Source organism: Glandiceps talaboti, chromosome 13 (assembly GCF_964340395.1).
Source record: "Glandiceps talaboti chromosome 13, keGlaTala1.1, whole genome shotgun sequence".
NCBI lineage: Eukaryota > Metazoa > Hemichordata > Enteropneusta > Spengelidae > Glandiceps > Glandiceps talaboti.
The window spans coordinates 22,580,598-22,593,571 of record NC_135561.1 but is presented as its reverse complement, the minus strand read 5'-3'; the positions used below and the strand labels follow the sequence as shown (position 1 = coordinate 22,593,571).

General features: G+C 38.2%; 1 protein-coding gene across 1 annotated transcript in view; it reads right to left on the bottom strand.

Moving 5' to 3' along the window:
• Window positions 1-11,550, bottom strand: part of LOC144444624 (COP9 signalosome complex subunit 7b-like) — a 29,703-nt gene extending 18,153 nt beyond the window's left edge. Inside the window, exon 1 of the mRNA XM_078134118.1 lies at window positions 11,444-11,550. The gene's annotated coding sequence lies outside the window, so the exon portion shown is untranslated. The remainder of the gene's footprint in view (window positions 1-11,443) is intronic.
• Between the last annotated feature and the right edge of the window lie 1,424 nt (window positions 11,551-12,974).

The following is a 12,974-nucleotide window of genomic DNA, read 5'->3' as shown; positions in this document are numbered from 1 at the left end:
GATTTTCCTAGAAGCTAGGTCACAGTGGGTGATTTTCCTATAAGCTAGGTCACAGTGGGTGATTTTCCTATATAAGCTAGGTCACAGTGGGTGATTTTCCTATATAAGCTAGGTCACAGTGGGTGATTTTCCTATAAGCTAGGTCACAGTGGGTGATTTTCCTATAAGCTAGGTCACAGTGGGTGATTTTCCTATATAAGCTAGGTCACAGTGGGTGATTTTCCTATAAGCTAGGTCACAGTGGGTGATTTTCCTATATAAGCTAGGTCACTGTGGGTGATTTTCCTATAAGCTAGGTCACAGTGGGTGATTTTCCTATAAGCTAGGTCACAGTGGGTGATTTTCCTATAAGTTAGGTCACAGTGGGTGATTTTCCTATATAAGCTAGGTCACAGTGGGTGATTTTCCTATAAGTTAGGTCACAGTGGGTGATTTTCCTATATAAGCTAGGTCACAGTGGGTGATTTTCCTATATAAGCTAGGTCACAGTGGGTGATTTTCCTATAAGCTAGGTCACAGTGGGTGATTTTCCTATATAAGCTAGGTCACAGTGGGTGATTTTCCTATACATGTAAGCTAGGTCACAGTGGGTGATTTTCCTATAAGCTAGGTCACAGTTGGTGATTTTCCTATAAGCTAGGTCACAGTGGGTGATTTTCCTATATAAGCTAGGTCACAATGGGTGATTTTCCTATAAGCTAGGTCACAATGGGTGATTTTCCTATATAAGCTAGGTCACAGTGGGTGATTTTCCTATATAAGCTAGGTCACAGTGGGTGATTTTCCGATAAGCTAGGTCACAGTGGGTGATTTTCCTATAAGCTAGGTCACAGTGGGTGATTTTCCTATATAAGCTAGGTCACAGTGGGTGATTTTCCTATAAGCTAGGTCACAATGGGTGATTTTCCTATATAAGCTAGGTCACAGTGGGTGATTTTCCTATATAAGCTAGGTCACAGTGGGTGATTTTCCTATAAGCTAGGTCACAATGGGTGATTTTCCTATATAAGCTAGGTCACAGTAGGTGATTTTCCTATATAAGCTAGGTCACAGTGGGTGATTTTCCTATATAAGCTAGGTCACTGTGGGTGATTTTCCTATAAGCTAGGTCACAGTGGGTGATTTTCCTATAAGCTAGGTCACAGTGGGTGATTTTCCTATAAGTTAGGTCACAGTGGGTGATTTTCCTATATAAAGCTAGGTCACAGTGGGTGATTTTCCTATAAGTTAGGTCACAGTGGGTGATTTTCCTATATAAGCTAGGTCACAGTGGGTGATTTTCCTATATAAGCTAGGTCACAGTGGGTGATTTTCCTATAAGCTAGGTCACAGTGGGTGATTTTCCTATATAAGCTAGGTCACAGTGGGTGATTTTCCTATACATGTAAGCTAGGTCACAGTGGGTGATTTTCCTATAAGCTAGGTCACAGTGGGTGATTTTCCTATAAGCTAGGTCACAGTGGGTGATTTTCCTATATAAGCTAGGTCACAGTGGGTGATTTTCCTATAAGCTAGGTCACAATGGGTGATTTTCCTATATAAGCTAGGTCACAGTGGGTGATTTTCCTATACATGTAAGCTAGGTCACAGTGGGTGATTTTCCTATAAGCTAGGTCACAGTGGGTGATTTTCCTATATAAGCTAGGTCACAGTGGGTGATTTTCCTATAAGCTAGGTCACAATGGGTGATTTTCCTATATAAGCTAGGTCACAGTAGGTGATTTTCCTATATAAGCTAGGTCACAGTGGGTGATTTTCCTATATAAGCTAGGTCACTGTGGGTGATTTTCCTATAAGCTAGGTCACAGTGGGTGATTTTCCTATAAGTTAGGTCACAGTGGGTGATTTTCCTATATAAAGCTAGGTCACAGTGGGTGATTTTCCTTTAAGTTAGGTCACAGTGGGTGATTTTCCTATATAAGCTAGGTCACAGTGGGTGATTTTCCTATATAAGCTAGGTCACAGTGGGTGATTTTCCTATAAGCTAGGTCACAGTGGGTGATTTTCCTATATAAGCTAGGTCACAGTGGGTGATTTTCCTATACATGTAAGCTAGGTCACAGTGGGTGATTTTCCTATAAGCTAGGTCACAGTGGGTGATTTTCCTATAAGCTAGGTCACAGTGGGTGATTTTCCTATATAAGCTAGGTCACAGTGGGTGATTTTCCTATAAGCTAGGTCACAATGGGTGATTTTCCTATATAAGCTAGGTCACAGTGGGTGATTTTCCTATACATGTAAGCTAGGTCACAGTGGGTGATTTTCCTATAAGCTAGGTCACAGTGGGTGATTTTCCTATACATGTAAGCTAGGTCACAGTGGGTGATTTTCCTATAAGCTAGGTCACAGTGCCAGTGGGTGATTTTCCTATATAAGCTAGGTCACAGTGGGTGATTTTCCTATAAGCTAGGTCACAGTGGGTGATTTTCCTATATAAGCTAGGTCACAATGGGTGATTTTCCTATATAAGCTAGGTCACAGTGGGTGATTTTCCTATATAAGCTAGGTCACAGTGGGTGATTTTCCTATATAAGCTAGGTCACAGTGGGTGATTTTCCTATATAAGCTAGGTCACAGTTGGTGATTTTCCTATAAGCTAGGTCACAGTTGGTGATTTTCCTATAAGTTAGGTCACAGTGGGTGATTTTCCTATATAAGCTAGGTCACAGTGGGTGATTTTCCTATAAGCTAGGTCACAGTGGGTGATTTTCCTATATAAGCTAGGTCACAGTTGGTGATTTTCCTATAAGTTAGGTCACAGTGGGTGATTTTCCTATATAAGCTAGGTCACAGTGGGTGATTTTCCTATATAAGCTAGGTCACAATGGGTGATTTTCCTATATAAGCTAGGTCACAGTGGGTGATTTTCCTATATAAGCTAGGTCACAGTGGGTGATTTTCCTATATAAGCTAGGTCACAGTGGGTGATTTTCCTATACATGTAAGCTAGGTCACAGTGGGTGATTTTCCTATAAGCTAGGTCACAGTGGGTGATTTTCCTATAAGCTAGGTCACAGTGGGTGATTTTCCTATATAAGCTAGGTCACAGTGGGTGATTTTCCTATAAGCTAGGTCACAATGGGTGATTTTCCTATATAAGCTAGGTCACAGTGGGTGATTTTCCTATACATGTAAGCTAGGTCACAGTGGGTGATTTTCCTATAAGCTAGGTCACAGTGGGTGATTTTCCTATATAAGCTAGGTCACAGTGGGTGATTTTCCTATATAAGCTAGGTCACAGTGGGTGATTTTCCTATACATGTAAGCTAGGTCACAGTGGGTGATTTTCCTATAAGCTAGGTCACAGTGGGTGATTTTCCTATACATGTAAGCTAGGTCACAGTGGGTGATTTTCCTATAAGCTAGGTCACAGTGCCAGTGGGTGATTTTCCTATATAAGCTAGGTCACAGTGGGTGATTTTCCTATAAGCTAGGTCACAGTGGGTGATTTTCCTATATAAGCTAGGTCACAATGGGTGATTTTCCTATATAAGCTAGGTCACAGTGGGTGATTTTCCTATATAAGCTAGGTCACAGTGGGTGATTTTCCTATAAGCTAGGTCACAGTGGGTGATTTTCCTATATAAGCTAGGTCACAGTGGGTGATTTTCCTATATAAGCTAGGTCACAGTTGGTGATTTTCCTATAAGCTAGGTCACAGTTGGTGATTTTCCTATAAGTTAGGTCACAGTGGGTGATTTTCCTATATAAGCTAGGTCACAGTGGGTGATTTTCCTATATAAGCTAGGTCACAGTGGGTGATTTTCCTATATAAGCTAGGTCACAGTGGGTGATTTTCCTATATAAGCTAGGTCACAGTGGGTGATTTTCCTATATAAGCTAGGTCACAGTGGGTGATTTTCCTATATAAGCTAGGTCACAGTGGGTGATTTTCCTATATAAGCTAGGTCACAGTGGGTGATTTTCCTATAAGCTAGGTCACAGTGGGTGATTTTCCTATTAGCTAGGTCACAGTGGGTGATTTTCCTATATAAGCTAGGTCACAGTGGGTGATTTTCCTATAAGCTAGGTCACAGTGGGTGATTTTCCTACAAGCTAGGTCACAGTGGGTGATTTTCCTATTAGCTAGGTCACAGTGGGTGATTTTCCTATATAAGCTAGGTCACAGTGGGTGATTTTCCTATAAGCTAGGTCACAGTGGGTGATTTTCCTATAAGCTAGGTCACAGTGGGTGATTTTCCTATAAGCTAGGTCACAGTGGGTGATTTTCCTATATAAGCTAGGTCACAGTAGGTGATTTTCCTATATAAGCTAGGTCACAGTGGGTGATTTTCCTATATAAGCTAGGTCACAGTGGGTGATTTTCCTATATACATGTAAGCTAGGTCACAGTGGGTGATTTTCCTATAAGTTAGGTCACAGTGGGTGATTTTCCTATATAAGCTAGGTAACAGTGGGTGATTTTCCTATATAAGCTAGGTCACAGTGGGTGATTTTCCTATAAGCTAGGTCACAGTGGGTGATTTTCCTATACAAGCTAGGTCACAGTAGGTGATTTTCCTATAAGCTAGGTCACAGTGGGTGATTTTCCTATATACATGTAAGCTAGGTCACAGTGGGTGATTTTCCTATAAGCTAGGTCACAGTGGGTGATTTTCCTACAAGCTAGGTCACAGTGGGTGATTTTCCTATACAAGCTAGGTCACAGTGGGTGATTTTCCTATAAGCTAGGTCACAGTGGGTGATTTTCCTATATAAGCTAGGTCACAGTGGGTGATTTTCCTATAAGCTAGGTCACAGTGGGTGATTTTCCTATAGAAGCTAGGTCACAGTGGGTGATTTTCCTATATAAGCTAGGTCACAGTGCCAGTGGGTGATTTTCCTATATAAGCTAGGTCACAGTGGGTGATTTTCCCCACAAGCTCGGTCACAGTGGGTGATTTTCCTACATGCGAAGTCAAAGTGGGTGATACCTTTTAGGGCAAGATCTATGCTGTGTATTAAAAGTCACTTGTAGTCTACATTGTACTTACTGTTGAAGCATATACTTAACCACCACTTGCAATTAACTGAACTCAAACTTGTTATAAGATATAACAAATAAATGATCTAATGATGTAATTTATCAGACATATCAGAAATTGTCAAGGAATCCATATTACATTGTTCATGTATAGTTTAGTTTAGTTTAGTTTAATTCAGTAAAACAACAAGATCGACAGTACAGATATACAAATAACAAGTCATTGAAAATGACATAGTACCCGCTATGATTGGGTTTTAAGGAACTAGCAGTTTATGTTGTCATTTTCAAACCTGGTTAATGTTGTTTGGCCTAATATGGTTGTTTTTGATATCACTACTCTGTTCAAGCATGTCTGAGTTATGGCTTTGGACATGAAAACTGCGCCAACAAAATGGCTGCCAGGCAGCCATATTGGATTATATCACGATGAAAATGAATATGCACATGTATGTCACAGAACACTGTGCTAATACCAACTTTGAATGAGATCTGTTCAAGCATGTCTGAGTTATGGCTTTGGACATGGAAAATTCGCAAACAAAATGGCTTCCAGGCAGCCATATTGGATCGTATCATGACAACAATGAATATGCACATGTATGTCATATAACACTGTCCTAATAGCAACTTTGAATGAGATCTGTTCACGCATGTCTGAGTTATGGCTTTGGACAGGGAAAATTCGCAAACAAAATGGCTGCTAGGCGGCCATATTGGATTGTATCATAAAACAAATTGACATGCATATGTATGCTATAGTATGCTGCCCCTGTACCAAGTTTGAAAAAAATCGGCCCAGGCATCTCCAAGAAACAGCTGCGCACAGACGGACGGACGGACGCACGCACAGACGGAACCCAATCCATAAGTCCCCGTCCGGACTTTGTCCGGCGGGGACTAAAAACTGGTACAAATTATTGAATTACTTGGATAACCCACAAAAGCAAAGACTTTTTTCCAGTGGGGTCCATATGTAAGCAGTCTACTGTTCAAACAATGTCACGGAAGACAATTGTAATGTCACAGACGACAATGGTAATGTCACAGAAAACAATTATAATGTCATAATGTTTTAGAAGACAATTGTAATGTCAGAAGACAATTGTAATGTCATAAGACAATCGTAATGTCATAAGACAATCGTAATGTCAGAAGACAATCGTAATGTCATAATGTTTTAGAAGACAATTGTAATGTCAGAAGATAATTGTAATGTCAGAAGACAATTGTAATGTCAGAAGACAATCGTAATGTCAGAAGACAATCGTAATGTCATAAGACAATCGTAATGTCAGAAGACAATCGTAATGTCATAATGATTTAGAAGACAATTGTAATGTCAGAAGACAATTGTAATGTCAGAAGACAATTGTAATGTCATAAGACAATCGTAATGTCAGAAGACAATTGTAATATCATAAGACAATCGTAATGTCAGAAGATAATCGTAATGTCATAAGACAATCTTAATGTCATATGACAATTGTAATGTCAGAAGACAATTGTAATGTCATAAGACAATCGTAATGTCAGAAGACAATCGTAATGTCAGAAGACAATTGTAATGTCAGAAGACAATTGTAATGTCATGAGACAATCGTAATGTCATAAGACAATCATAATGTCATAAGACAATCGTAATGTCAGAAGACAATTGTAATGTCATAAGACAATCGTAATGTCAGAAGACAATTGTAATGTCATAAGACAATCGTAATGTCAGAAGACAATCGTAATGTCATAAGACAATTGTAATGTCAGAAGACAATCGTAATGTCATAAGACAATTGTAATGTCAGTAGACAATTGTAATGTCATAGAAGACAATCGTAATGTCAGAAGACAATTGTAATGTCAGAAGACAATTGTAATGTCATAAGACAATTGTAATGTCAGTAGACAATTGTAATGTCATAAGACAATTGTAATGTCAGAAGACAATCGTAATGTCATAAGACAATCGTAATGTCAGAAGACAATCGTAATGTCAGAAGACAATTGTAATGTCAGAAGACAATAGTAATGTCATAAGACAATTGTAATGTCAGAAGACAATCGTAATGTCAGAAGACAATCGTAATGTCATAAGACAATTGTAATGTCATAAGACAATCGTAATGTCATAGAAGACAATTGTAATGTCAGAAGACAATCGTAATGTCAGAAGACAATTGTAATGTCAGAAGACAATCGTAATGTCAGAAGACAATTGTAATGTCAGAAGACAATCGTAATGTCATAAGACAATCGTAATGTCAGAAGACAATCGTAATGTCAGAAGACAATTGTAATGTCATAGAAGACAATCGTAATGTCATAAGACAATTGTAATGTCAGAAGACAATTGTAATGTCAGAAGACAATCGTAATGTCAGAAGACAATCATAATGTCATAAGACAATTGTAATGTCAGAAGACAATTGTAATGTCATAAGACAATTGTAATGTCAGAAGACAATTGTAATGTCAGCAGACAATTGTAATGTCAGAAGACAATTGTAATGTCATAAGACAATCATAATGTCATAGAAAACAATTGTAATGTCATAATGTTTTAGAAGACAATTGTAATGTCAGAAGACAATTGTAATGTCATAAGACAATCGTAATGTCATAGAAAACAATTGTAATGTCATAATGTTTTAGAAGACAATTGTAATGTCAGAAGACAATTGTAATGTCAGAAGACAATTGTAATGTCAGAAGACAATCGTAATATCATAAGACAATCGTAATGTCAGAAGACAATCGTAATGTCATAGAAGACAATCGTAATGTCAGAAGACAATTGTAATGTCATAAGACAATCGTAATGTCATAAGACAATCGTAATGTCATAGAAGACAATTGTAATGTCAGAAGACAATTGTAATGTCATAAGACAATCGTAATGTCATAAGACAATTGTAATGTCATATGACAATCGTAATGTCATAAGACAATTGTAATGTCAGAAGACAATTGTAATGTCAGTAGACAATTGTAATGTCATAAGACAATTGTAATGTCAGAAGACAATCGTAATGTCAGAAGACAATTGTAATGTCATAAGACAATTGTAATGTCAGAAGACAATCTTAATGTCATATGACAATTGTAATGTCAGAAGACAATTGTAATGTCATAGAAGACAATCGTAATGTCAGAAGACAATTGTAATGTCATAGAAGACAATCGTAATGTCAGAAGACAATTGTAATGTCATAAGACAATTGTAATGTCAGAAGACAATCGTAATGTCAGAAGACAATTGTAATGTCATAAGACAATTGTAATGTCATAAGACAATTGTAATGTCAGTAGACAATTGTAATGTCAGAAGACAATTGTAATGTCAGAAGACAATTGTAATGTCAGAAGACAATCGTAATGTCATAAGTCAATCGTAATGTCAGAAGACAATCGTAATGTCACAGAACTTAGAAGGCATGTATCGACATTAATATTAATGATAATATATGCACATGTAGTTTAAGCAAGGTTTATGGAACTATTTTCACTAAGAGTAAACTGTTTATAAACATAGATTGTGCCACTTTCAATGCATTTATGTTACACACCTTGTCTTGTCCTCAATATTCAATTCAACCATGCTTTTACTAACTTTCATGAAGAGGACAAATGAAAATTGTTCATTCAGGTCAACCCCCCCCCCCAAATAAAAACAAAACAAAACAACAACAACAACAACAACAACAACAAAAAAAACGTTCACATGTGCTACATCAAATATTTATATACTATGTAAACTATGATGAAAACTAGCGGTCACATCACTATGATCGATGTAATGTAAAAACATGATAGCAAACACATTAAAATACTACCAGAACCCAGCATCATACATGTATCTCACATTCAGAAGTAAATTTTTTATCAACTTATCCACATCTCTCTAGTAACTACAAAAGCTGATATCATTGAAGGAGTGAAAATTATCAGTCAAAATTTGGTTAGAAATGCAAAAAATGATGTTCAGCAATCACACTGATACCCAGAATCCAGTCCCCTTCCCCTCTCTCAATGAACAAAGTTCACCTATTTCAGCTTGAGTGACATTGTGCGATTGTCTCTTATGGTACATATGTACTATGTATGTTATAGCACAGTGTTACAGCACTTATTGTTTACTTTTGTTGCTGTATTTTGGTAAAAGTGTCTGTGAATAGTCTATTATAAATCATCTTGTCTCAACCATTGAACAAACATGTCTCTTGGCCACTGTTTATATATGTACATGTATTTATAAGTTTACACAATACAGTTTGAATGTAAACTTTTGGGGCAAACAACATTCACTTTTTGTCCAGGGTGAGGCCAAGCATTTGCCCTAGTGTCCTGTTGAATTAAACAAGCATGAAGTCAAACCAAAACAACAACAAATGACTGATGAAACTCAGTTTTGTTCTACTTTTGTGTTATTGTTGAGATTTATAAGACTGAAGCCCACTGGGATAAATTGTGTTGGGAACCCTAGATCATTCTGGAATCCACAATCATTTACATGGGGAAGAAAATGACATTGCCATAATGGATAGAGATTATGGGGACAGTCATTTGTAACTGACTAGGGAAATGTTTTTTATTTGAACATACAATGCAGGTTTCTCATTGACCCCACCCCTCCAGTACCATAAATGTAATCTACAAATTTCATCCAGAACAAATTTTATTTTGCCAGGCTGGGGAGACTCTGGGATACCTGTGAACTGACAAGGAAAACCTTGACAGTTTCATAGCAATGTGATATGGAGTGTGTAACGTAGCCCTTTCACATAGTCCCAACCTGAATGAATGTCTGTAGATTAGAAATGTGTGTATATTTATGTGTGTGACATCTGTACAAATGTATGTTAATTGTGCATCCCCATTAAATTTCAGCCCAATCTGCTCAGTACTAGTTTTGGAATTAAATATTTTTTCATCCATACACCCCCATATGCATCCCCAATAACTTTCAGCCCAATCTGCTCAGTACTAGTTTTGGAATTAAATATTTCTTCATCTATACACCCCCAAATGCATCCCCATTAAATTTCAGCCCAATCTGCTCAGTACTAGTTTTGGAATTAAATATTTTTTCATCCATACACCCCCAAATGTATCCCCATTAAATTTCAGCCCAATCTGCTCAGTACTAGTTTTGGAATTAAATATTTCTTCATCTATACACCCCCATATGCATCCCTATTAACTTTCACCCCAATCTGCTCAGTAGTAGTTTTGGAATTAAATATTTCTTCATCTATACACTCCTCCCAAATGCATCCCCATTAAATTTCTGCCCAATCTGCTCAGTACTAGTTTTGGAATTAAATATGTTTGACCAAAAAGTCACGTTTCACCCTAATTTGTATAATACTAATGGAATCATCATAACAGTCACATGAACAAATCTTAAGCTACACACCCCTAAGAATGTTCCTACCTAATATCAGACCAATCTGTCCATTAGCTTTTGAGTTTAATTTTTTTTCCCCAAATCACATTTTTAGACCAAAAACGCAATCATTTTGATTTGAACAATTTCCCAACAAAACACCACAAGTAATGTAACCATTAAATACCAAGGCAATAGATCTGGCAGTTTTCGAGTTTAAGTCATCCACACAGAGTCAGACAGACAGACAGACAGACAGACAGACAGACAGACAGACAGACACTGCACCATGTCTACAGCACTACTGAACCTTATCAGTTCCACAGGTGTGCTAAAAAATGGCATATGGCAAAACCACAATTCAACTTGTCAAATCGCTTCATACGAGTACATGTAGTACTTGACAGACATCATGGACTGGAGAATGACGAAGCCAACAAATATCATGTCCACAAATTTGTGAACCTAACTTTGCTAATATTTTTCTGCTCCATTTGGCTGAATTGGAAAATGCCCCTGGAAGAATCTTTCCTAGATGTATAGGAGCGTGTACAGTGTATGCCTCTTCTTCTGAAGAAAATGTTGACACATTACAGTTTGAGTCATTTTATGGTACCAGATAATAAATATATTTCTCTTGTTGTTTTCCAAAGTGAACATCCATCCCCATCCTATTCAAAGTGGCTCTTTTTAAAATGCCCCAAACCAAAAACACCCCCCCACCACCAGTTAATATGACTAAAGTAAAGATTGTTGCTAGACAGCCTTCTCCATCAGTGTCACACAGAGGTTTTTCCCCCTTTGATGATAGAATCTCATACCATCAAAGTTGGGTGATCTAAGAATAAGATAGTGAAGCTGTTGTAGTCTTTCTCTGATGTAAATTTGTTATAGTTTCTTCAGATGTGCCCATCATTCTACTAGAATATTTCTAGTGGATTTCAATACTTCAAATACACATGTACTTGTTTGCGTATCAAATTATGGCCAAGTTTGGGGGAAGCCGTGCACAAAATAGTTCTGAACAGAAATACTTGTCAGATTTGTTCTATATGAAGTGACTCTTTCTGACCTACCTAACTTGAAACTGCAAATAGTAACGTTAATAATTCCCCCGATGTGAATGTCAACAATATTCTGATCATGTAGATGTTCGACAAAAGCGACAGACGTTTGACGAATACTTCTGCGCATATTTCTGCGCACATGGAAAGTTGACTTCCGCATGTTCCCCACACACAATGCACAAGCCCAACATGCATTGTTTCCCGACTCGGTGAAACGTAGTCTAGTGCATGTTATCCTATGGTACATAAATTCATACGTTGACATAAATATTCATGTTCAGACTATGTACTGTACAGCTAAAGTAGAAGTATTTATTGAAACAAAATATTGATTAGACCCAGGTGTAAAACCAGCACCGCGACTCTGCAGCCAGTGGTGGTTGTGTGCACTTGGACGCTAGTGAATTTTAGTAGCATGGGTAATCATGATTTCACTTCTATAGTACGTGAGTGGAGATGATGGTAGTAATCGTAACGCGTCGTATGGGAACTAGTCTATAATAATAACGAGTCGTTGAGTTTCACAAGTCCGTTTATTTCGAATGCGTGAAGTACATAATTTTGAAGGTTAGCGTCATATTCAGAATCATACTGAGAGCCCTGCGAAACTGATTCTGACTGACTCTTTTCTATGTACGTATATGAGTGTCACAGGGCGCGTGGCGTCACTAGCTGCATATGACACGTACATGAATAGAATAGAATAGAATAGATGTATACTCAACATGTTATCCGATGTCACTACTCTGCGTTGCGAGCTGACAACTGCATGTAGTTGCTAGCTATAAGTTCTACTTGTTCGCACCCCGGGGGGGGGCAACTCGATCCCATAGGCAGCTATACGGGGACGGTCCGCACGAAAGGGGTCGATTTTTTTATGCTGGTTGGTATCAGAAAGGGTATACTTTTCATGAAGTGTTGGTATCAGAAAGGGTCTGTAAATTAGACTATGCAATCTGGAAGCGTTTCAACCTGTTTTTCTTCCTTGAAAACCTCTCTCGTCGCTCATGCCACTTCATATCTAGGGCCACCTCCCCCTGAAAACCCTTGGTTTTAGTCACGTACAGCAAGCAATATTCCTGCAACCATAAACAGACTGAGCTCGAGCGTGTCTCCAGCAATGGTATAATGTGTAAACATCCAAAAATCCAAGAACCGGACCATAATGATAATTATCAACATATAGATGATGATGGGGTTATCAGATTTGTAGTGCCACCGTGCACCATCAACACAAGACAACAGACTGAGTGCTAGTGGACTGAGACGATTACGGCGAACAAGGACAGTTCGATCCAGTACCGTAGCCTGTGTGGGGGGGGGGGGGGGCAAGGGGAGCAGCTGCCCCCCCCCTGAGATTTTGGAAAAAAGAAAGAAAAAAAGCTACTTTTTTAATACATAGCGATGCTTAGCTATTAAAATCGTCATTTACGTGACGATTCCTAGCATGCGCGATTTAAATGGATAGTTCACTAAAGTGACTGTACACTGACTCCTGGCTAATATGTACCTTATATCGCTATTGTACGCTGGCTTAACT